The 23347-nt window shown below is 29.9% G+C and overlaps 1 protein-coding gene across 2 annotated transcripts in view; it reads right to left on the bottom strand.

The window, feature by feature from the left end:
- Window positions 1–23347, bottom strand: part of LOC147063825 (uncharacterized) — a 457860-nt gene that overhangs the window by 389284 nt on the left and 45229 nt on the right. For both annotated transcript variants that reach the window (XM_085958983.1, XM_085958984.1), the window contains exon 2: window positions 1665–1771. The gene's annotated coding sequence lies outside the window, so the exon portion shown is untranslated. The remainder of the gene's footprint in view (window positions 1–1664; window positions 1772–23347) is intronic.

Raw genomic sequence — 23347 nt, 5'->3', positions numbered from 1 at the left:
AGTAAATAATGTCATTTATTGCCAATAACATCGACTAAAATTTGATAATCTTATCAAATCAGCAGACTCTTGGTGACACATTAAGTATTTTAATATCTCTTGCATACCACTCAATGATGAGATTTATATAGTGATGGTTTATTTTACAAGCGATATGGCCTACCGATATTTTTAAAGAGTAACCTCCCACTAATTCTAAAATATAAACCAGTGCTTTTCAACATTTTTACACCTGAAGACCACTAAAAATAGTAGAAATGTTTTGCTTGTGTTCCCAAAGAGCCAGCTTTTTTTAAAACGCATCTATCTTATTTCTGAATGTAAGAATATTTTTTGTGAACAATCTCTGGAGAGAAATATTAAGTTCATTGCTACAAAACACTTGCAGGTGCATGGATTTTGAAGATTTTATTATAATTTTCAGCATTGATATTTGGATGCCAAATATTCGCGGCCCACTAGAAAACGTCTGCGGACCAACGGTTGAGAAACACTGATTTTAGATTTTAAATTATAACGTTCAACCAATACGCTCAGTTAGTACTAATATATAACTGAAAACTATTAATTTAAAAATCAAAAGTGGTTAAACAAAGAATAACTCAATACCGTATGGAAAGATGCAATACTGTCCTTTTTATTAGCTGTTGTGTCGACGCATAAAAATAATTTAGTAAATAAGGTAAACACACATAGATAAGTGGCCAGACTGGAATCATAAAATCGAAAACACGCTCAACTACCTAGGTTATTAAATCTCTAAAATTTAAGCTATTAATTGCTAATTATTTCTGCTGATTGGACTAAATTTCACTTAAAAATCTATATAATATTTTGGAGTAAAATAATTTTATTTCCTTTGAAACTTTTACTGTTGTAATACTTATGAATATTCGTATAGTACTATGATACTAGTAATAGATCATATTATAATGTGTATAATATTTATGTATCAACATAATAATATATTATAATTTTTTTATATAACATATTATTATTATATCACAATTGTCGCCAAATAAAGATACTAACGTGCCACCTCTGAAAAATGTATTTTTTATCCAATTTCAAGTTAATTAAAAATATATTATACGTATAAAACCTTTGGCAAAAAACAATCTGGAAACAAAGTTATCTTGCCATTAAATTTTGGGACATACACCCGTTTCTGTTTCTTATAGTCTTCAGGGTAAATTAGTAGTTTGTCCGTTTCAGTCCTGGTCTAGATGGATTTATCTGACTGAATATAATTAATCGGCTACCGTTTAAACTGTTATAATTTTTGTACTTTTAATAATTAATGTATTCGAATAAACGTATACTGCGCAGCCACTTTTCATATTTTTAAAATTCGTTTATTCATAATCCATAACGTGACTTCTGTTCTCAGGGCAAAAAAATACACCCACTCTGCCCTCTATTTATAAAAACAATGCCGGGAAGGTAGGTAACACTACATATTATAATTGGGTAAAAAGTTTTCCCTATAAAAACGTTTAAAGAGTATATTGTCAGTTATATTAATTACATGATAATACATGGTTCCTGTTTTATTACATATAATTTAATTGGGTAAATCATTTTATATAATAATATTTACTATTAAACAGGTAGCTAGAATTACCAATGCATTCGTTTCAGTAGAAATTAAGGTAAGTACTCACCGTTTTCTGTCAGGCAAAGCGCATATTCGTCAAAGAGTGATCTGAGCGAGATTTACAGTTTTCATTGAAAGCCCCTTTTCCTCGCTCTCCGAATCCCACTTCTCCAGCTGAAACAGAAGCAAATCGTTGCAAGTTAGTTTAAGTCACAAGTACGTACAAATTTATCGGCTTTCGCACGCAACATTTAACTTGGGTGATTGACTGCCTACCGTTTTAGGTCATAATTACTTAATAATTCATGGCCTGAACAAATTCGGCTTGATTAAATTTGGATTGATTTGATTTTACAAGCTTTGGTATACTTAAGCACTTATATTGTTAAATTTCCGTTCCAACAGCTTCATGCCTGGTTTAGTTAAACACTTCACTGGGAAACCCGTTATTTTTTTTGATCCACCGGAACAATTTTTTACAGTACTTATTAAATATCTCAATTTCGATATGCAGTTAATAATGGAAGAAATATTATTATTATAGTACTGAAAATGATAGATATTACTAGTTGCGGTTCCATTTTTAAGAGTTATTGAGTATAACTGAATTTAATTTTGATCGCCACTCATCAAAAATACTTTCGTGACATCGTCGCGCCATATAACAATACGTTTTATTGCATATACACTTACACATACCATATTACCGTTAAGTTTGATCAGTGACGTCCCTAGACAAAATGCCGCCCCTGGGCAGCGCCAAAATGTCACCCCATTTTTTTATACACTATTTTGTATAATCCGTGCACGTGTCGTTTCTGGTCACTATGTACGTCGAAGGGCAACGGAAGTAAACTAGACATCGCAGTCTAAACAAAAAAAAAATACAGCCCTGTTAAACCTTTTATGTTAATTAATACATTTTGTTTCCAACCGGTGAGCTGATTTTTTAATGGAAAGATATTTTCGTTATTACTAAGTTAAGGTACCTATTTACATATGTACCAAATGATTCTCCTCGATTTGCCGCCCTTCGAGTAACTGCCGCCCCCAAGCGACGCTCAATCTGCCTACCCCCACGGGACGTCACTGAGTTTGATAGACTTGGTACAAAAGAAGAAGACGGAAAATCGTCAAGCAAGAAAAAGACTTGGATATAATATCTCTATGTTATCACCTATAATATACCCTGTCACCATACGAACGAATGAAATGCAGAAATTTGCCTGTCTTTTTACATAAAACAATCTAGGAATTGCAATACCGGTTTTAAAAATCAGACAATATCGATATATTCGGTATTGAAAGTGGAAACAACATGTATTAAATAACATGAAGGGTTTAACAGGACTGTACATTTTTGTCGGATTACGCGATGTCTAGTTTACGTCCGTTGTCATTATACATGTAGGTACGTGTAAAAATTACAATAAACTAATAAAACATTTGGTGGAATTATCAGGAGCACATACACATCTAAGATCACTTCATAATATAAATTTGTTGAAATATCATTCGAAGAAGACAGTGCCAATCAGTCAACTACCAAATATTTGTAAACATCAAGATCTCTACCATATCTTACCATTATCTATTTTTAAAGGTTTACATTATATTATAATAAGTACGTATTTAGATATTTTTTCTATGAAATATTAATATTTTAAAGAGATTTTTATATGAATATAATAATATACTTCTATGTTTTTTATATATTTCACGAACACCGGTATTAATACCGGTATTCAATAGGAAATACCGAAATACCGATATTGGTATTTTTATTTGGCATTGCAATCCCTAATACAACCGTTTTAATGATAGATAATAATTAATATGTCTAAATTTTACCTAAATAAATTCCGCAGTTATTATTAACCATTTTTGCTTCGAGATAATATTATTTTCGTTCATACATTTCCCTAACCGAAAGAGACAACGTGTTTGTTCTTATTCTGTCTAATAAATAATAATTTATTTTAATTTATATTAATTAAGTTATTGTAAAATGTAGTAGATATGTAATATTTGAATGGTGGCCACGCGGCTTAAGCATTGGACTATAACGCCGTGGGTCCCAGGTTTGAATCCTGGGTCTAGCAAGTGCACATATTGTTTTTCAATTTGTGTGTGAGTCAGTGTATGGACCTACTAGGTTGAGTGGCTGACATCAATTTCTCGTAAAAAACAAAATCTGTTACTACAAACCTCTACTCTGTGGAGGGCCATATTATGATCCTATTAGGATCGGACATGGTCGAAAAAAAATAAATACAATTATTATCACAAACAAATTAATGATATCTCAATACTTCAATACGGCGTTGTGACAATTTGTAACTTTATAATATGAGAGCTATTTTTAAAAAGAACTTTTTGGTAACGTCAAACATTGTTTACTACCCAACTGCACTGTCAAAAAAATTGTGTATATCCGAATATTTTTTGTTAACGAACTTTTGGGGTGCTATTTGGGATGATAATTCTAAATTATCTAACAACGTCGTTAATGCCTTTTTAATTTTGTAAATTATTGATAGTTTAGTCTTGTTTTAATTTTCTAAGTAGGTACCTATATAGAGGGTGGGTCAATAATTCCTTAGAAAAAAGCATTAAAACAGTTTTTATTTATGTATTTTTTTTTATTTCTCAACATAATCTCCTTGGAGCTCAATACACTTGGTTAGACGTTTCTCAATTTTTTTAAACCGTCAGAAAAATAAGTTTTCGGAAGGCCCTCAAAATAAGCATTTGTCCGATCGATGACTTCTTCATTTGAAAAAAAACGTTGTCCACTTAGCCATTTTTTTAAGTTTGGGAAAAGGAAAAAGTCACAAGGGCCTAAATCTGGCGAATACGGTGGGTGGTCGACCAATTCGAACTTCAATTCTTCAATTTTAGCCATTGATCGTAAACATGTGTGAACACGGGCATTGTCCTGATGAAAGAGGATTTTTTTCCTGTTTAAATGAGGCCGTTTTTCTTCAATTTTGTTTTTTAGCTGGTCCAATAAAGATGCATAATAATTCCCTGTTATTGTTTTTCCTTTTTCCAAATAGTCAACGAAAATAATTCCACGTGCATCCCAAAATACAGTAGCCATAAAGTACCAGCTGATTTTACGGTTTTCGCCTTCTTTGGACATGGTTCGCCTTTCGCAATCCACTGCTTTGACTGTTCTTTTGTCTCGGGAGTATAGTGGTGTATCCATGTTTCATCTACAGTCACAAAGCGACGAAAAAATTCATCCGGATTGCGTTGCATGAGCGACAACAGGGCTTTAGAGGCCACCACCCTATTGCGTTTATTGTCGACTGTGAGCAAACGCGGCACCCATCTTGCAGAAATTTTTTTCATGCCCAATTTGTCATGTAAAATAGAAATGACGCTACCTTTTGAGATCCCTGTAACCTCAATTATCTCACTCAACTTTAATCTTCGGTCACTTAACACCATATCGTGGATTTTATTGATCATTTCTGGTGTAGTCACCTCTACAGGACGTCCTGAGCGTGGTTCATCCTTTGTTGATGTACGACCACGCTTAAATTCATTTAACCAGTTATAAATAGTTGCAAGTGAAGGAGCAGATGTGCCGTGAACTAAATCCAACTCATTTTTTATTTCCTTTGCTGTTAACCCTTTTATATTAACATGTTTAATAACAGCTCTAAACTCAATTTTCTCCATTTTTGTAAACAAGCAAATTTTTTTTTTAAATGTACGAGAAACACACAACAACCCGACCAATCTGATTGAAACTTCGCAGCATACTGAATCGGTAGTGCCGCTGCATGAAAACAAGCCGCTTACAGTACTAGTCGCGCCACCTGTCGGCTTTTCTAAGGAATTATTGACCCACCTCGTAAAACCTTTAAACATCAATATTATTTGGATAACACTAAACTGGTTAATTGAAATAGAATAATGATTTTCAGTATGAGTAGTTTCATTCAATGAATAAAGAAGCAGTTTTTAGATCACTAAATAGCCAAAATACTGTCGTATTTCAATACTTACGTCTTATGTGACTTATCTGTTATGATAATTTTATTATCAAATATTTTAGTTTAAAAATAATATTTACTTAAATTCACATCAAAATGGTTTCTAAGATAAAAATAATGCGATAGAAGATGATACAAAAACATAATAATATTGTTTTGTTAACTTGTATAATATCGGTGATTATTGAGGATTGTTATTTTTAGATGCTTGATGTTTAAATAAAACAATATCAACTTTATATTAAAATAGAAGCCAGTGTTGCTAACAAGTATAAATAATATCTATCGAAGAATATTGCTAGCTCAAAATAACAATAATATGTTTCCAGGTGTAAGCTGACAATATAGCCCTGCTCTATTCAGTGAAGACCAAATAGTAAATATTTTCCATACAAGGTTTAATAAAACAGTCCTCTAATAGATATTAAATAATAATTGTATTTATTCATTATTTTTATCGGAATAATACACGTATACCGATGTATTACGGTAATTATTCGAGTAAACATGAGTGAATTAAAATAAATACAGGTTTCGGGTCACCTCTTCGCATAGCCAATGTCCAATGACTAAAATACACTATGCATATTTCGAAAAGTATATATTATTATTTCCACGAATAGTGTCAAAATATTTTTCGAAATATTATCAAAATGATAGGTACTTACCTATTCTAAAATGTATCAATAATATTTGAAAGTTTTTTATATGTCATTTCAAACAATATATCTAAAGTTTACGTATAAAATATATTTGATAACTAAAAGCGATATTAGTAAGTATCCATATTGGTATTTTTATACGCATTTATTAAGAAATTAATTATAATAATAATTTAAAAAAATCTTAAGTATGGATAATTTTGCGAATATTTTTCTTTATCTAAAGCAAAAGATAAATTAAAAAGATAAAAAATATTAAAATCATCATCATAATAAAGTACCGATACTTAAATTCTTATATAGTAGGTGATAAGGTTATATGGATTATAAGAATAAGCACGAACTAACTGTATTCATTGCCAGTGTGCATTTACCTTTGGCGAGTGTGCATAGTGCCTGAAGATGCCGAAAAGTATAACCCGTTTTGCAAAAAACTACTCAAATGTAATAGTATAATATTTAAATCAATTATAATTTAAATTCAAATTCCATCAAATACCCTAGGACTATAATAATATTTTTTTTGTAAATGTTTAGTTTCATCAATTCAAAATATTTATCGATTAAAATTTACAATGACTTGCAAATAGTCATTTTAAAAAAATGACATGTAATTATGCGGTGTGAATAAACTTTCAATAAGACACTATTGAATATTTTGGATATTTCCATCTAAGTAACTACCTATACGATGTTTTATAATATTATCGACATGTCGGGTAGATTAATTTCATTACATCATTTAGCATTAATAAATACCATCACGTCGTTTCCTGACAGTTTTGATTGATCACGAATATTTTCAAATGATATATCTGTATATATTTAACAATAGAAATATAGTAGTATCAAATGAGAGAACTGCATTAGTATATGCACGTTTACTGACAAACAATACTCAGATTCATCTTTATTATTTTTTTTTAAAATATAGTATAAAAGCTTTTTTTCTTTTATTAATATCGTTTACTTCAAAGGTTTACACTATTGACTGAAGTTATTTGATTAAGTTAAAATTAATATTCATTCAAATTCCATTGAATACCTATCCCGAATTGATAAATTATTAATGTTACATATTGATATGATTGAGTATATGGTACACGCATAGCTGAATGTATTTACGATAATAATATGTTAGGTTACATTGTGCCCTCAGGTGTCCAAAGGTTAAACCTCCGAAAGTTGCTAAAAATCAAATGTCATAACTTAAAACATAAATCAATTGGAAATTGAACGTTGGCCAAATTGTCCAGCTATACAGGAAGCTAAATATAGCAAACTCAGATTAACTATAAATAAAGATTAGGTCACACCTATTACATGAGGGTTTTTTATAGGAAAATATATATTCTATTCAATCAATCAAAATTCTGATAATAATGATAAAAAACTATACATATATATTTTATATAAGTATATTTTTAAGGTTACCTTTTACATTAAAATTTAGTATATAATATACATGGTCAACAACTGAAATGGAGATGGGCGGGGCACATTGCTCGTCAAAAGGACGGCCGCTGGACAAATGCCGTCATCCAATGGTACTCAAGGGGCACGAAATGGCCACAGGATCGCCCTAAAAGCCGCTGGATTGACGAACTGATAAAGTTCGGCGGAAATACGTGGCAGCGAACAGCAGCGAGTTGGAAGAAACTTGGGGAGGCCTTCACCCGGCAGTGGATTGACCCCAGCTGATGATGATATAAGGTAAAACTACTTTTAATCACTTTTGAAAATTTAGAAGGATTAAATAAAACACCTTTTGATTTATATTTCGTCCACTTTTGTGATTTTAAATTAAAGGAAGACCAGTTAAAAAAAAATAGTGTTATTTATTTTAAGTTTTAAATGTCATCAGTAATAAAAAGTGTTTGTAATGGATGGAATGTTAAGTGACCACGCGTACATGATGACCACTAAACGGTAAGATAAGTAAAACGTCTAGTGGTTGTATTGTGCCCGGAGCCTAGATTTTATAGGTATATTTTATGACACTACTAACAACATGCTGTCATAAAATGTAATGTAAGAAGAATAATTAATGAAATATAAAGATAAATATTTGTAATATGGATATTATTTAAATATACTTATTTCTAAGTAAAAATTAATGAAAATGCTTTTAATTTCCTTCGCATGTGAAACGCAATATCGTAAATAAAAGCAAGAGACAACAAGTCAGCCCTGCTTTTAATCTGACAAGGAATCGATCGCTATAAGTCTAATCCCCCAGTTAAGTCTGGCTTAATCGCGGTAAGAATAGGTAGGATAATATATATTGGGGATTATGTTGGAGAAATAAAGGGAACAGCCGCTGGGATTATTGCTAGAGCCCGTCAACTAATCTCGCAACTAGTCTTTTCTCTAATTATTGCTTCTTAGTGTGTTCATAAATTTAGATTTCCGCGCTTCTTACTTTTTCATTTTAATTGAGTCGTCACCGTAAATATTATAACATACTATCGTCTTCAGCGTTGACCTTTTAAATAATATTTACGGGCTATAATAATAAAATCGGGTATATTTTTCAAAAAAAAACGTTATTAACATCTGACAAAAAATTGTAAGATTCACCCTTATTGCAACATACATAGAATTCAGTTTCACGTGCACGCAACATTCAGTAGCATTTTATCTATTCATTACGAAAGAATAAAAAAAATATAAGATAATTCTGGCAAACTGAAATATGATAATATAATATTATTTTTGACACAATTCGTCCATTAATCAATCAATAGAAATCATTATAAGATAATTAATTAACTGAACGCTTTTTTATATTTCATTTTATTTTGAATATGACAAAGTGATGTTCTTGTAAGACTAAGAAGACCTCAAAATTACAATGCAGAAACTTTCTGAAGTAAGTAGCGAAGTAAGCTTAAGAAAGTCATATTCAATTGCTTTTCTGACCGAAAAAAAAATCATTAACAATGACACTTAACTTTAATATATGAATAACTACTTATTATATCTGAAATAACATTGAGTCAATTAATAGATGGATGGATAATATTATGCACTTAATAAAATTATTGCATGCAGAAAAAAGCTGAGATAGAACGCTTTTGGCCAACTGAATTATATCTTTAAAAGAGACCTAACGCTGTTCCTAAAATGAAAAGTGATCAACCAGTATGTACTTCACGTAATCGCATATGCGTGCAAACAATAGACTCTCGGTAATAGAAAAATCCATGACGATGGCTTGATTTGCATAATGTAAAAGGACAAATATGAAAATTATTAAATAAATAAGAAGGGACAATCGCTTAACAAGACAATATCTAGTGTTCCTATAAGAAGTAAAAACGTCGGTAGATCTAGAATTTTGAAGAGATTTTCATTTGAATACATATTTTTCAATGTAAATGATAACTATGTCTAAGTACCTGATAAAACTCCATGAAATTAGGAGCATTGGCTGTATATTCTTCTAATGTATTGAACTAACTTGTCACTGGTGAGGCTAATTGGGAAGATAACATCTGCGTTCAACAAACTTACTTCAGATATCAATATATTCCAATTGAACGAAAGGCAATTCAGCTAAAATTATGTAATATTTTTATTAAAGTTTTTAGGGTATTTTTCACGTCCTTGCATATTGTACTTTGTGTTTTGATTGCTCATTATAATATTATTATCTTACATCCAGTTTCTATTATTTATTTGAATAATTTGTCCTTTTTTAAAAAAATCTAAATGTCATATTGTGAGTTTGAAATGAATTAATATACTTTGTAATATCAACGATATGTTAATAACAAATATATTGAATTGCATTGAATAAATTGTGGCTAATCTACTGCTTTCATTATCATGACAATAGCTAGTAATAGAGACTACGTACCTACTGCATCGGAGCTACATAAACTATCCAGTTTCTCTCAGTAGATAAAAATAATTGTCTCACATTGATTTTTTTCATTAATCATCCACACAATACCAATGTTTTTAATACATTTATCATTTACTTAAATTCCCTGCATAAATTCCATAAAGCTTTCAAAGTGAGATGAACGTTTAATTTATAACATGCAAGATTTTGATATTATACAGTAACAGTGGTAATGTTTTATCACTTGAATACAGGTAAAGGTAAACATACATAATTTTTGAAAACATCTTCCAAATCTTTAAAAAAAAAAATACGACACTCGACGGGACTTGCATCTGTATCGGCTGGATTTGCGCTAGTGTGCTTTTAAAATTACACATAGGTATAAAATGAACCAAGGAGCAAAATGTAAAATCCGTTCAATTAGTGAAATAAATATGTTGCCATTTTTAGCATCACTTCTTGTATTATGCTTTAAATTGGCTAATTCGTATGTCACCAGATATATACGGTAATGTCATTTTTTTATTATGAAAAAAGTAAGCCTCTATAAGTACCTAGTCTTTACAGTGTTTTTATTAGCTCGTATTCTTGTTTGTACGGTGGTTGTTTGTCCAGTACAAATCTAGCAATCGATTTTTAACTAACTTCCCGACTAGTTAGACATTTGAAACTTTTAGAATATATCGGAACACGATGTCAATGCATTTTTTTAATACTTTTAGCCATCTTTAAGCAGAATTGAATTCATTTTCAGTTAATTTTGTTTTGTATGGAAAGTTATTTCAGAAAAATTTGTAAAAGTAAAAGACTATTATTGGTTGCTAAGGGGGTGGTCCTAGCAACTAAATTATTAATATATACGTGCGTTACTATGGAAATCAAAATGACATTTCAATATTCTATATTCGTTTGTTTGTTTTTTATTTACTTCATATCAAGTACAAGTTTGAACATTATAATTCAACAGAAAATTTAAAAACGTTGTAAATAAAAAGTTCTTTTTATCTTGTTATTATTTTAGTAATGCGTTTTGTTTGGTTTTTGTATCCTTTGTTTTATATGGATCATAAATGTCTTTAGAATGCTATCCGAGAGCGTCAGTCTCTTTTAAGTCAATCTTATAGATTTCATTGTAGTAATTGACTCTTCTTTACCCAAATATACGCACGGCAATGTTAGTACCTATAACATAATGCATGAGATATGTAGCTGGACTAATAGAAATAGCATGAAACTGTGCTCATCTTATACTCTGAAAGACTGGAAAGTGAAAGCGCAAAATATTAATAGTCCAAAAAGGAATTCTAAAAATAAAAAGTTTAATTTCCATTTTCAATAATTTAATATATTTTATAGGAAATATTAGTACACAATATGCAAGATTTAAAAATACATTTTTCAGAAATAAGAATTTTTTATAACTTGCAATTAAAAAAAAATAAACCACTTGTTTGCTTCTTTTTTTTTTCTTCTTAGAGCTCTCATATTTAAAAAAAATCTTATTTGCGATATTTTATTTTATTTACTATGATATAAATGTGATGTAAATATATTACCAATTAGCTACTAGTAGTAATCAAACTGGTTGTCAACACATAATTTCTCTAATATTCTGATGATATTCTAAACTAAAGAAATTTGATGTTATAACCAATTTAAACCAGTCTTAGTCAGCTTCATAACATTTGGTAATTATTATTACAACAACACCGTTTTGTTTGGCTATTTTAATTATTTACAATGACACTTCGAGTTGACACTTTTGACAGTTTAGAATCCATTTCCGCTCCGTCAACTGCATTTAGTTAAGCTACGAAATATTGCCTTCAACACTTTGATAGCCTGAGATATTTAAAATGAAAATGCACTTTTCTCTTATCATCAATTATTTATATATTGCAAATCAAACTGTTTTACAAATTCTCCCAGGTAATCCTTGAGAGGCTCCTCTTTGTCGGGAAAATAAGTACAAGTAGTGAGAGACAACCTATCACGTTTTACAACGTTTTTATTAGCTCGTATTCTTGTTTGTCCGGTGATTGTTTGTCCAGTACAAATATTGAAATCGATTTTTAACTAACTTCCCGACTAGGTAGACATTTGAAACTTTTAGAATATATCCTAACACGATGCCAATGTATTCTTTTAATACTTTTAGCCCTCTTTAAGCATAATTGAATTCATTTTCAGATAATTCTGTTTTGTATGGAAAGTTATTTCAGAAAAATCCGTAAAAAGTAAAAGACTATTATTGTTTGCTAAGAGGGTGGTCATAGCAACTAAATTATTAATATATAAGTACGTTACTATGGAAATAAAATGAAATTTCAGTATTCTATATTTGATTGTTTGTTTGTTTTTTTATTTACTTCAAATCAAGTACAAGTTTGAGCATATTGAGCATAATAATTCAACAAAAAATTTAAAAACGTTGTATATAAAAAGTTCTTTTAACTTGTAATTATTTATTATTATGAATTAATTAAGTTTAAATAGTGGAAAGATAATTTAAAAAGGCTATGTAGAACACGTTTATTTTATAATGTTACATACCAATCTTATTAAAATGTGCAGAATACACGGAGGCTAAACAATTTACAGGTTACACGTTAATAATTTTATAAATTTAAAATAATTTTATTAAATCTATGACCAAATGTAATGGTATATTATTGTATCATAGTGAAGAAAAACTAAAATTTCAAGAACAATATCTACGTGAAAACACAGTATGTATTTATGGAGAAAAGTATGGGAGGTGAATTCAAATACCTAGATAAATCGAAACTGCAATTATTTAAATGCGATTCACTGATACTTTATAATGTGGTGACACTATACAAAATAGCGTTTTGTTATTATGATTATTTTATTAAACATAATAATGCAGTAAATTTTAAAATATATAATAACCAGTATTATATTCAACATACATAATTCTGAAAACACCCATGAGTAAATATAGCCAATAGAAAAAATCTTTTCCGAAAAAAGTAAGACACCCGGCAGGATTCGAGCCTGCGTCTCTCAGGTATCGCACTCTGTGCATTACAATTAAAATTTTAACTATTGACTTAATTAAATACCTAATTATATTTATTTTTTATAATTTATTAATATTATTTTCTCATTAGTGTTTTCAGAATTATGTATGTTCAATAAATGGAATGGGACATTCTTAAATCTTGTAAATTATTCGTTGATAAAAGAAATAGTATATTAAATATTATATTCCTTTGTTATGTAAGTTAAACTAGTCCAATATCGTCAAGATTTATAATTTCTGTTTTATTATAAATAAATTTTATATAATAGACGTAATTAGATCATTATCAATCGTAATGAAATTAATATACTATATTTATTTGAAAAAATAACATGATTAAAACTCTATGTTTGCAATTGAAAAAGAAAGCAATCCAGCGACCCGGTACAAAAATATTGATGATAAAATAAATACTTGTTTAGAAGTACAAGAATAATTTGTATTTAACATACCATTATTATGTCATGAAATTTACTGTCGTACGTTTTTGCGGCTAGTAAAAATCCTTACATTACTATTGTCATGTATTTTATTTTAACCAAAGCAATGTCTTTCGATCAATAACAATTTACAGTACCCTAAAATTATGGCCTAATAAAAGATAATTTAACTTGATCCATGACAAAACGCGGGACAACTATTGATTTTTACCTAACAATCAATGGAGAGCCGTTTATGTACCGTCGTTAAAAATTCTATATATTGATAATATATTCACTTAGTATGTAACTAATAATTATAATATTACGTATTTGTGAAAATACTCTTGTAAATGGTTCTCAGTGTGATTTATTTATTTCCCCTCATCATACTTTGCGATAAGTTGTCACTTTACAAACAAGAGATAGAAACTCTCTCCCGTTAGAAATGATTGACACAGTCAAGCAACTGCGAGGAAGTAAAAGCTACAATTTTATGGGAAATACTTGAAATCTCTACCTCTTGAAACTTCCATGTCAAGAAACAGGTTTTGTGATTTAAATCACATTATAATATTTATATAATAATAATATCTATAAAAATAAAATGTTAAATATTGTATTTTTTATCTGATACTGTTGTTATTTTTTTTATAATATTTTTATCAAAAAGTTAGCATTGAGAAAGAATTTGACTTGATATTGACTTAGTATTAGTTAACAAAATTGGCTTGGCTATCAATTAATTCCACTTAAGTGAATGTACATTTATTTATATTTTTCTTAAATTAGCGCCAGTTTAATTTATTCGGTATATTTTTCACTGTAAGTATTATTTACTCATTCGCCTGTTTTTTATTAAGTTACTTAATTAATCTTGCTTTGACTGTTTTAGAATTATTTATTCTTTCTTACACAACATCTGCATTACTTTTATTTCTTTAAAAACATGAGCATTTTTACAACTTTTCACCTTTACAGTGTTAAACACAAAATGTTTTTTTTAAATAATAAAGTAATAATTTGTTGAAATAAATCAAATTAAAATAAAATAAGTAAATATAGTTTTTGAATCATCAACGTATTCCTTGATGATGAACGCTTCCGGCCAGAAAGGTCTTTTGTCTGTATTTTGGTTATCCTACAATATTTAATAATCGCCTTTTGGCATTTTTAGGTTTTGTAATTATTCTTATTGTTAATTTTTAGTTATCTATCTTTTCTAGCTGATATATTGATTTTACTAATTAAAGGGGTCAAAAAAATTACATCAATCACACGTTAAGAAATGACCCAGGCATTGTAAAGCCACACGCATACAGTATTGTATTTTTTTATGTAAAATAGTATTAAACTTCCTTATAATATAATTAAGATAATTGGAAGGCTATTTCTAATAATAAGTAATAACATATTATAATAATTACATAATAATTTAAAAATTCAATATAAATGGCTAAAGGTATGCAATATGCAAAATAAACGATGAAAATTTATATAATATATTAATAATCAGTTATTAAAACCCAGGTATAAAATATAGATATATCGCACTGTGAGTGTAAAACCAACGTATCTGCAAATTTTTCAATTTTGAGATGAAATGCAAAACAACTGCAGAAGTCGTGAACCTGATCATGTAAAAGTGAAGTAACTGAAATAACATGCAATATAATGTAGATATAAACCAAATATTATGTTTTTTTTAGAAAATCTATTTCTCCTAACAAAACGAAGACTTCAAACCCGAATATATCCAAAATATGTCTTTTGCAGATGCGTTGGTTTTACACTCATGGTGCGATATATTCCGGGTATAGGAAGAGAGTCGCAAATACGGCCTCCTTATTAATAGGAATAAGACCAAGTTAATGGTTGTTGATCGGGCCAACCTTCTACCAACACCAAGTACACTCCAAAAACTTTGAAACAGTCGACGAAGTTGTATATCTTGGATCGACCATCAGTGGAAAGGGCGGATGCGAAGCGGAAATAAGAAGGCGCACACAGATTGCAAAAAATGCGATGACACGCCTTATTACTATATGGAAGGATCGGGGAATTTCGATTGCCACAAAAATGATGCTTGTGCAAACATTAGTGTTCTCGATATTTCTATACGGAGTTAAGTCGTGGACCCTGAAGGCAAGAGAACGAAAGGCAATTGATACCTTTGAGATGTGGTATTGGCGCCGAATGCTTTGCATTTCTTGGACGGAGCACAAGATGAACTAGTCAATCATCCAGAGACTGAAGATAAAGGAACGGCTCTCGACGATATGTCTGAGAAGAATTCTGCAGTTTTTTGGACATATTGTCAGGTGCGGACCGGACAACCTGGAAAGACTAGTAGTTTTGGGTAGCCTCCAGGGAAGGCGAAGCAGAGGAAGAGCGTCTGCGCTATGGAGCGACCAAGTGAAAGAGCTGACTGGGGCACGATCCATTCTGCCCTGAGAGAAGCGGAAGATCGAGAAGGATGGAAAGTCTTGGTCGCTCAAAGGATGGCGAAATTTAAATGTGGTCACGATCCTCAGCCATGAGTACATGACCAAGAAGAGATATAAAATATCTAAAAATAAATTAAAGTCAATTTATTTATATACAATTTTATTTCATATTTTCAGTCTGTATTTCTAAAATACTTTGTTTAGTTGAAACGATGTAACCATTGGCGTTTATAATAATTATTTATTTTTATTAGTACTGACCCTAGAGATACATTAAAGCTTTTTTAATCCACCACTTTTAAAAGTAACACTAATAGACTCCAATGTAATGCAGTAGCAGTTTTTAAAATAAAGATAAAAATACATCGTATGACAATAACCGGTTAACACATTCATTGGCATTCATTCTCTATTATTATTTGAACAATCTTGCATTAAACTTGTATTATATTTTGCAGAATATTATTATTTTATTATTATTTAATAATTGATATGAATATATATTTTTAATATTTGTTATAAACAGCCCTTTTATGTTTCAAGCGTGAATTAAAGGGTTTTCCGTTAGTTTATTTTATTTCATCTTCAATTTAAAAATTAAAATAAACTTGTTTCAGCAGATACAGTATATTATATTGCAATAATTTTGCCGTAAGAAAATTAAATTGAAATATATTGGCATTTTTTGTATCGTTTTTGTCTGGTATTCGGTCTCTGTAGGTTTTAATAAATTTAAACATTGTTTTTGAATTTTATAAATTATTATAGATATTTACATACCAAAAACTCACACTAAAACTGAATAAATAACTATTAAATGGAATGTCAAACAAGTATTTTGCTTTTAAAAACGGGGTCGTGACATTGATTGAGAAAACATGCATTCTTTTCTCAACCACGGGACCCAACAAGACCCCAACCCATGTTAAAAGATTTAAATACTCTAACCCCTACTCCACTGTATGCGCATTATTAAATTACTGATGTTACTCGTATCAAAAAGCAAAATCTAATTGTAAGTAATGGATACATTTTAAATAATAGCTTAAATAATATATCTCGGTTGAAAAAAATATTTCAAAAGGAAATTGCACAAAAAATACATTGTATGCGAAAATATAATTTGACTTGGGTAACACTTGAGTGGGATTTAATTTCAACATAATGGCAACAATTAAACTACATTATTCAGGAAGTTAGGTCCGACAATTAATATGACATGACTCATCTAAAGGAAATGGCACAATATTTGCACTACAGAATGATGTAAGTCACGGTAGCTTAATTTTACATTATCGGCAAAACTGATAATTATTTATCCTATAAGCAATAATTTAAATGATATTTTTGTTACTTTAATAATGTCCATTATTAATTTAAATTACGTAATTTGGTTCTCCAAATTTTTCTATGACATAAGTAGGCACATTTTTATTCAGTACCTACTATATTAATTTAGCAATATCAAATCGATAAAAAGTCTTATGAAATAATTATACCTTACCTGATTAATACACTTTATTTTATTGTGTTAACTGTCAATTAATGGTGGTAATGGACGAAACCGGTCCAGATTTATTTATTAAAAGTGGAATAAGTACTATAAAAATTGCGTTTGATTAAAGTAAATCTATAATAAATTATGAGCAAAATAACGTCAGATTTTTATTCAAACAGCGACAGTAGCTAAGTGCGTTTAACGTAGAACTACACATTTCTTTATAGTATGTACGGAATAACATACGTGGTATGAGCATAACACGAAATTGGATGTAATTTAATACGCCTTTAATTTCAAATATATTCAAAAGGGCGGCGTTAGAGGCATGAATTTCGTCAGTCGCCCAACAATCTGTGCATGTAGTACCCGGAGTATATATTGCAATGGTATTATTAATGGACAACGCACTTAATACAGTAGCTAGCAAGTAAATTCGTGCATAGCGACATTCGCACATGTATAGGTAGACGTCACGCAATTTCCATTATGTGATATCACGCATCGGGAATTTATAGCAATATGATTTTTATTGTAATGGCATTAGAACAAATTATGCCATTCGGCAGACCCGACAAGAAAGTGAGTGTCATTTTTTTCCAGATACTTCCTCCATATTAATATCATTGATATATTGTATCAAAATAAGTAAGGTGTCAACTGATTTGTCGCGCCGAGCTCTAATGTACACATACACAGACACATACTCATATAATTGTATATATATTAAATGCAATTGAAAGTTTATACATGAAATAGTGCACCGAAGTGAAAATTTTATGACTGTGTAAGACAAAGTATTACATACAATCAGAATTATAGAAAACGCATCCACAAGTAAGAATAGACTTAAAAGGTGCCACTTACTTGTGCATAACGCTCTAGAGTCTAGCCGTTAGAGATACAGAATAAACTTAATGACCCGCTCACACTAACCATCAAATTCTACTTTCATTCACCATTCCAATCACACACTCCAACTTTTAACATACACAGGTCTACAACTAACCCCAATGTGACCCCAAACTTAACCACAGCGATTTTTTATTGTCATATTTTAGCATCATCAAACAGTTTGAAAAAAATGCATTGACAGCCATAAATAATATAAGTAAAATATTTTCACAACGCCTTATAGTTTTAAAGTTTTTGTAAAGTAGATTTTTTCTTATTGTGGGTGAATTTAATATAAAATATTGACTCTGATTCTTTGGAGATAATGGAAACAATTTGAGAAGAACGCATACGTCCATTGGAGCGTTTTGTATGCGGTGTTAGTCTGGCATAATTTAAAACTGAATATAATATTATACTTTAACAAAATGGAAATAATATGTAAATCGAAATATCTAACAATTCGAATGTTGTCTACATATTCGTTATCGACTTGATAAATAAATGTAACAAGATCACAAGTTCTTGTTATTTCATATTGAATTTTTTGTCACTACATGGTACCCAAGTATCTAAATGCAGTATTTTTATAATCAATAGATAAGTAGGTATATTATAATGCTATCAAGTATTTTTGTGATCGTAAAAAAACTCACTGTACCTGTGTATATTAGCATTTTGGTAAGTATAAAATTAAACAAGGCTCGAGAGTTTTTCATTTGTCTGTCAATCGCACTCTGGCATTTCAGAATGTACACAACTTTACAACGAGTAAATAGATAATGGTAAGCACGTTTTGTCGTGTCGCGAATGTCACTTATTCAAATGCTATCATTGGATTTGTCTGCCGCAAATTACAACTTCCAAACACAAACAAACCTATGTAACCCGTTGTATATTTTAATAAAGAAACAGTTTTTTTTGAAAAATGTAGTAATATTATAAATGAATTTGATTCAGCGTATCGTTAAACGAAGTAGTTGTTATAATATTTAAATAATCTAGAACTACAAAAATAGCTACGTATTTTTACAGGAGTTGTGCATATCTTTGTATTATTTACATATACTGACTATAAAAACTAACATTAATTTACATAAGACGTGACTCCAATATACAGTTATTTAATTGTAGCCACAATTTGAAATAGGTATAATGTATGAGGTATTTTTAAATTATGTGTATTTAATAAAGAATGTTAAATTATAAAATGTATTGAATAAATTTTGTGATTCGAATTGAAATTGATGTACTTGAAAAATATTTGCAAGTACGTTTTAACTATATTTTGAAGATATTTTTACGTTGGATAATAACTAAGGTACCTAATTGATTTCTTAATTTAAATCACAAAAGCCTAATGCCAAAATTACTGAAATTTGTTATGCACTTCATAAGGTAAAAACTAGTAATTCATAGTTAAACTAGTAATAAAACAGTACGCACGTTTGAGCTATTACGTTTGTTTTCTGCCAATGTCTCGCTTACCAAAAATGTTTCCATGAATTAGACGATGCAGATGTTGATATTTCTCAGGATCTCTCATGATATGCTAAAAGTATGCCAACCTTCTGGTGTTTACGTCTTGTCTAATTATTGTTTGGGTCTTTTATATCCTCAACGAATAAAAATTAAAAAAAATTATCAAAATCGTTTTCATTTGATGTAATACAATAAGTGTAAAAAGTGTATAAAATGTGTTATTTATGGAAAAAACTTACATTAAAACATCAACAGCATTCACACTTAAATTTTACATAATAATCAATGCAGATTTTTTATAATATAAACAAATTATTAATTTGTATCAATAACAAAAATGTATATTCATATAATTTTACATGTAGGTATAACAAGTATCTCTCGCACCATGCTATGTTATTCTTACTAAATGAAATAATAAAGAACATTGATCAAAAATTTGTCATAAAGTTAACAAACGTATTGTACATAAAAAGCGTAATAATCTTCAATTTCCCGCCAAACCAGACCCGCCCCGCATTATACCTTCTGATGAGGAACATTAGTATTTTTATGACTGCAAATATCTCAGTAGCAATTACCTAGGACTGAGGTTATGCCACATTACTAGAAGAATATATCATTACCCAACAATCGTTAACCATTTGTATTGAAGAGATATTCATAGTTCGGAAACTCCCGCTGGATTCATAAAATAATCAAGTATAGCGAAAGTACCTGATAAAAGAAGTATTTAATAAATCAGATATATTGATGACGAATCTTGTTTATTATAATTTACAATAAAATGTATGCATCTCATTCACATGCAACATATTTGAAACTTGTCTTATAAAAGGCGACAAATCATATTTCTAAAAACATAAATGTAGTTTTAAGGAACAAGAGTTTATATTGTGTGGTGGTGATCTCTACTGAACAAAATGAATTAATTTTAATTGTTTTAGGTATTTCAATTTAATTTCAATTTATTTTTTTAACATATTGTGGACATTACAAATTATAAGTTTAAGACGTCCACAACATGACATGAAACATTATTATAAAGAAGAAAAGTAATAAAAACGATAAAAATGAAAATTATAAAAAGAGAATATAATATAAACATACAAAAGCAGTGAAAATATAATTACACATCTATAGAAGTTCAAAGAAGTACACCGAGTTTGCTCAGAAGACCTTATTTTAAGAATTTATAAAAAAGCGTCCACCTAAACTCACCCTCACGCAAGTAGAATCAATACCTGAAGCAAATTAGTTGAAAATATTTATCGCCCTCCTAATTGGCACTACCAATACCAGGTTGGTTCTGCACCTTGGGAGAATAAACCACTTACTGATGCTCTCTATTTTACAACGTTTTTATTAGCTCGTATTCTCATTTTTCCGGTGGTTGTTTGTCCGGTACAAACCTTGCAATATATTTTAACTAACTTCCTGACTAGCTAGACATTTTAAACTTTTAGAATATATCAGAACACGATGCCAATGCATTATTTTAATACTTTTGGCCGTCTTTAATACTTTGGACGCGGAAGACGCACACAGTGCGTAATGACCAGGCGGCCGATCGATGTAATTAACGTGCATTTTAAAGGGGGCAATTAAAATCTCATTATCTATTCAGCAGCGAAAGCGTTAAGTAGAATTGAATTCATTTTTAGTTAATTCTGTTTTGTATGAAAAGTTATTTCGGAAGAAATCCGTAACCCAATCCACTATTATTGGTTGCTAAGGGGGTGGTTCTGGCAACTAAATTATTAATATATACGTGCGTTACTATGGAAATCAAAATGACATTTTAGTATTATTTCTTACAAGTACACATTTTTTTGATCGTTTAAGCTAGTCAAGCCAAGTTTATATGATTCAACAGAAACTTTAAAAACGTTGTATATAAAAAAATCTTTTTATCTTGTAATTATTTTTAATTAGTTGTCAGAGACACACCTGACTTAGCGCCATTGAAAATTAAGTACAAAAAATATTATTTTTCGTGTTATTACTAAAAATTGTTTTGTCAATTCCTCAACCATCATCATCTTATGAAATAGGTATCTTATAGAATGCAATCGCTTGATAGTAAATTACAATACTAAAGTAGGTATATAATGCACATTATTGTGTTTCGAAATTTTATAATTTATTGTCAATTTTTACTTGACAGTAAGCAAATTGCTAATGTCACCTAAATACAAAGCACCTGCGATTTAAAATAACATTTTAACAAATTGCATGTAGGTTTATTTATCATAAATTATTATTGTGTAGGATAAGGATATTCCGATGAACAAATAACTTCAAAATTGGCTATATACATACATAATGTGTACACATCTCAAAATTAAAACACCCACTAGACGACTAATCTGTGTGTTTGATTTCATATTTTTAACACATACATTGTTTTGACATAAGTTTATTTAATTTGTTTTTTACATACGTATTGTATTCGTTTAATTTTTTGTTAATACTTTTTATTGATAAGTAGGTATTCGAAAAGAATGTGTGGCCGCCATGCGCAGCAGAAGTTCAACTTCTTCGCTGTTTGTGCAAGATGGCGAACGGCTCTAATATATATTGTTATGGCACCTTAGATTATGTTAAATGAACTTATATAAGGCTTTAAAGTTTTAAACGTTAATATTATATTGATAAATCTTAAAAAAAATAAGTTTACAAGTTATCCAAAATTTCAAAGCTTTTATAAACAAGTCCTGATTTTAGCCTTAAAATTAACGAATCTAATACAAAATTAGTGAGTGCCGATTAAAACTGGCAAGCTTGTCGTCACAGGTAGACTCCGAGCAGCCTATAGATAAGATTCATCTCTGGTGACGTCGAAGAGATAAGGTTGCCACGACGTGCTCTCTTCCAGATGGAGCAACATCATGAAGAAAATGCCTGAATCAATAATAACTTAAGGATCTTGATCAGTGCAGAATCGCTATTATAGATGGAGGGAGATTATTGGCAATGCTTGTAATTTCAGTGATCACTATCTTCACTAATGAGAAAAAAAAAATTGTAGTCCCAGAGGTCTTTTTTATCTAATTTTTACGTGTGTAAGCTCTATATTATGTATATAGAAGTAGGGTTTATTCAACATCTTTTATATAAAAATTCTTAATTGACATTGATCCATTGCAAATAGCCTGTCAATGGTCATTCCCGAACCTGTAGTTAATTCACATGGAACATTATTAATACACTTTAGTCAAGACATTTTTTAGTCGGAATTGTCTTTATCAAAAAAGTGAGACAAAACCGTTTTGACTAGAACATAGCGCACACTAAGTCAAATCAGTCTTTCGACTACCGCAAATTTCTTGGTTAGTATGAAAATGGACGTCACCGAGGTTGCTGGTCTCTGCATCTTATTATTACGTATACGCAGACAAAGACGATGCCATCAACAAGTATTTGAGTTACTTTTTCCCAT

The sequence above is a fragment of the Rhyacophila brunnea genome, unplaced genomic scaffold (genome assembly GCF_057557595.1).
Source record: "Rhyacophila brunnea isolate RB1 unplaced genomic scaffold, BYU_Rbru_1.0 scaffold_8, whole genome shotgun sequence".
In the NCBI taxonomy this organism is placed as follows: Eukaryota; Metazoa; Arthropoda; class Insecta; order Trichoptera; family Rhyacophilidae; genus Rhyacophila; species Rhyacophila brunnea.
This window is presented reverse-complemented; position numbering and strand designations above follow the sequence as displayed.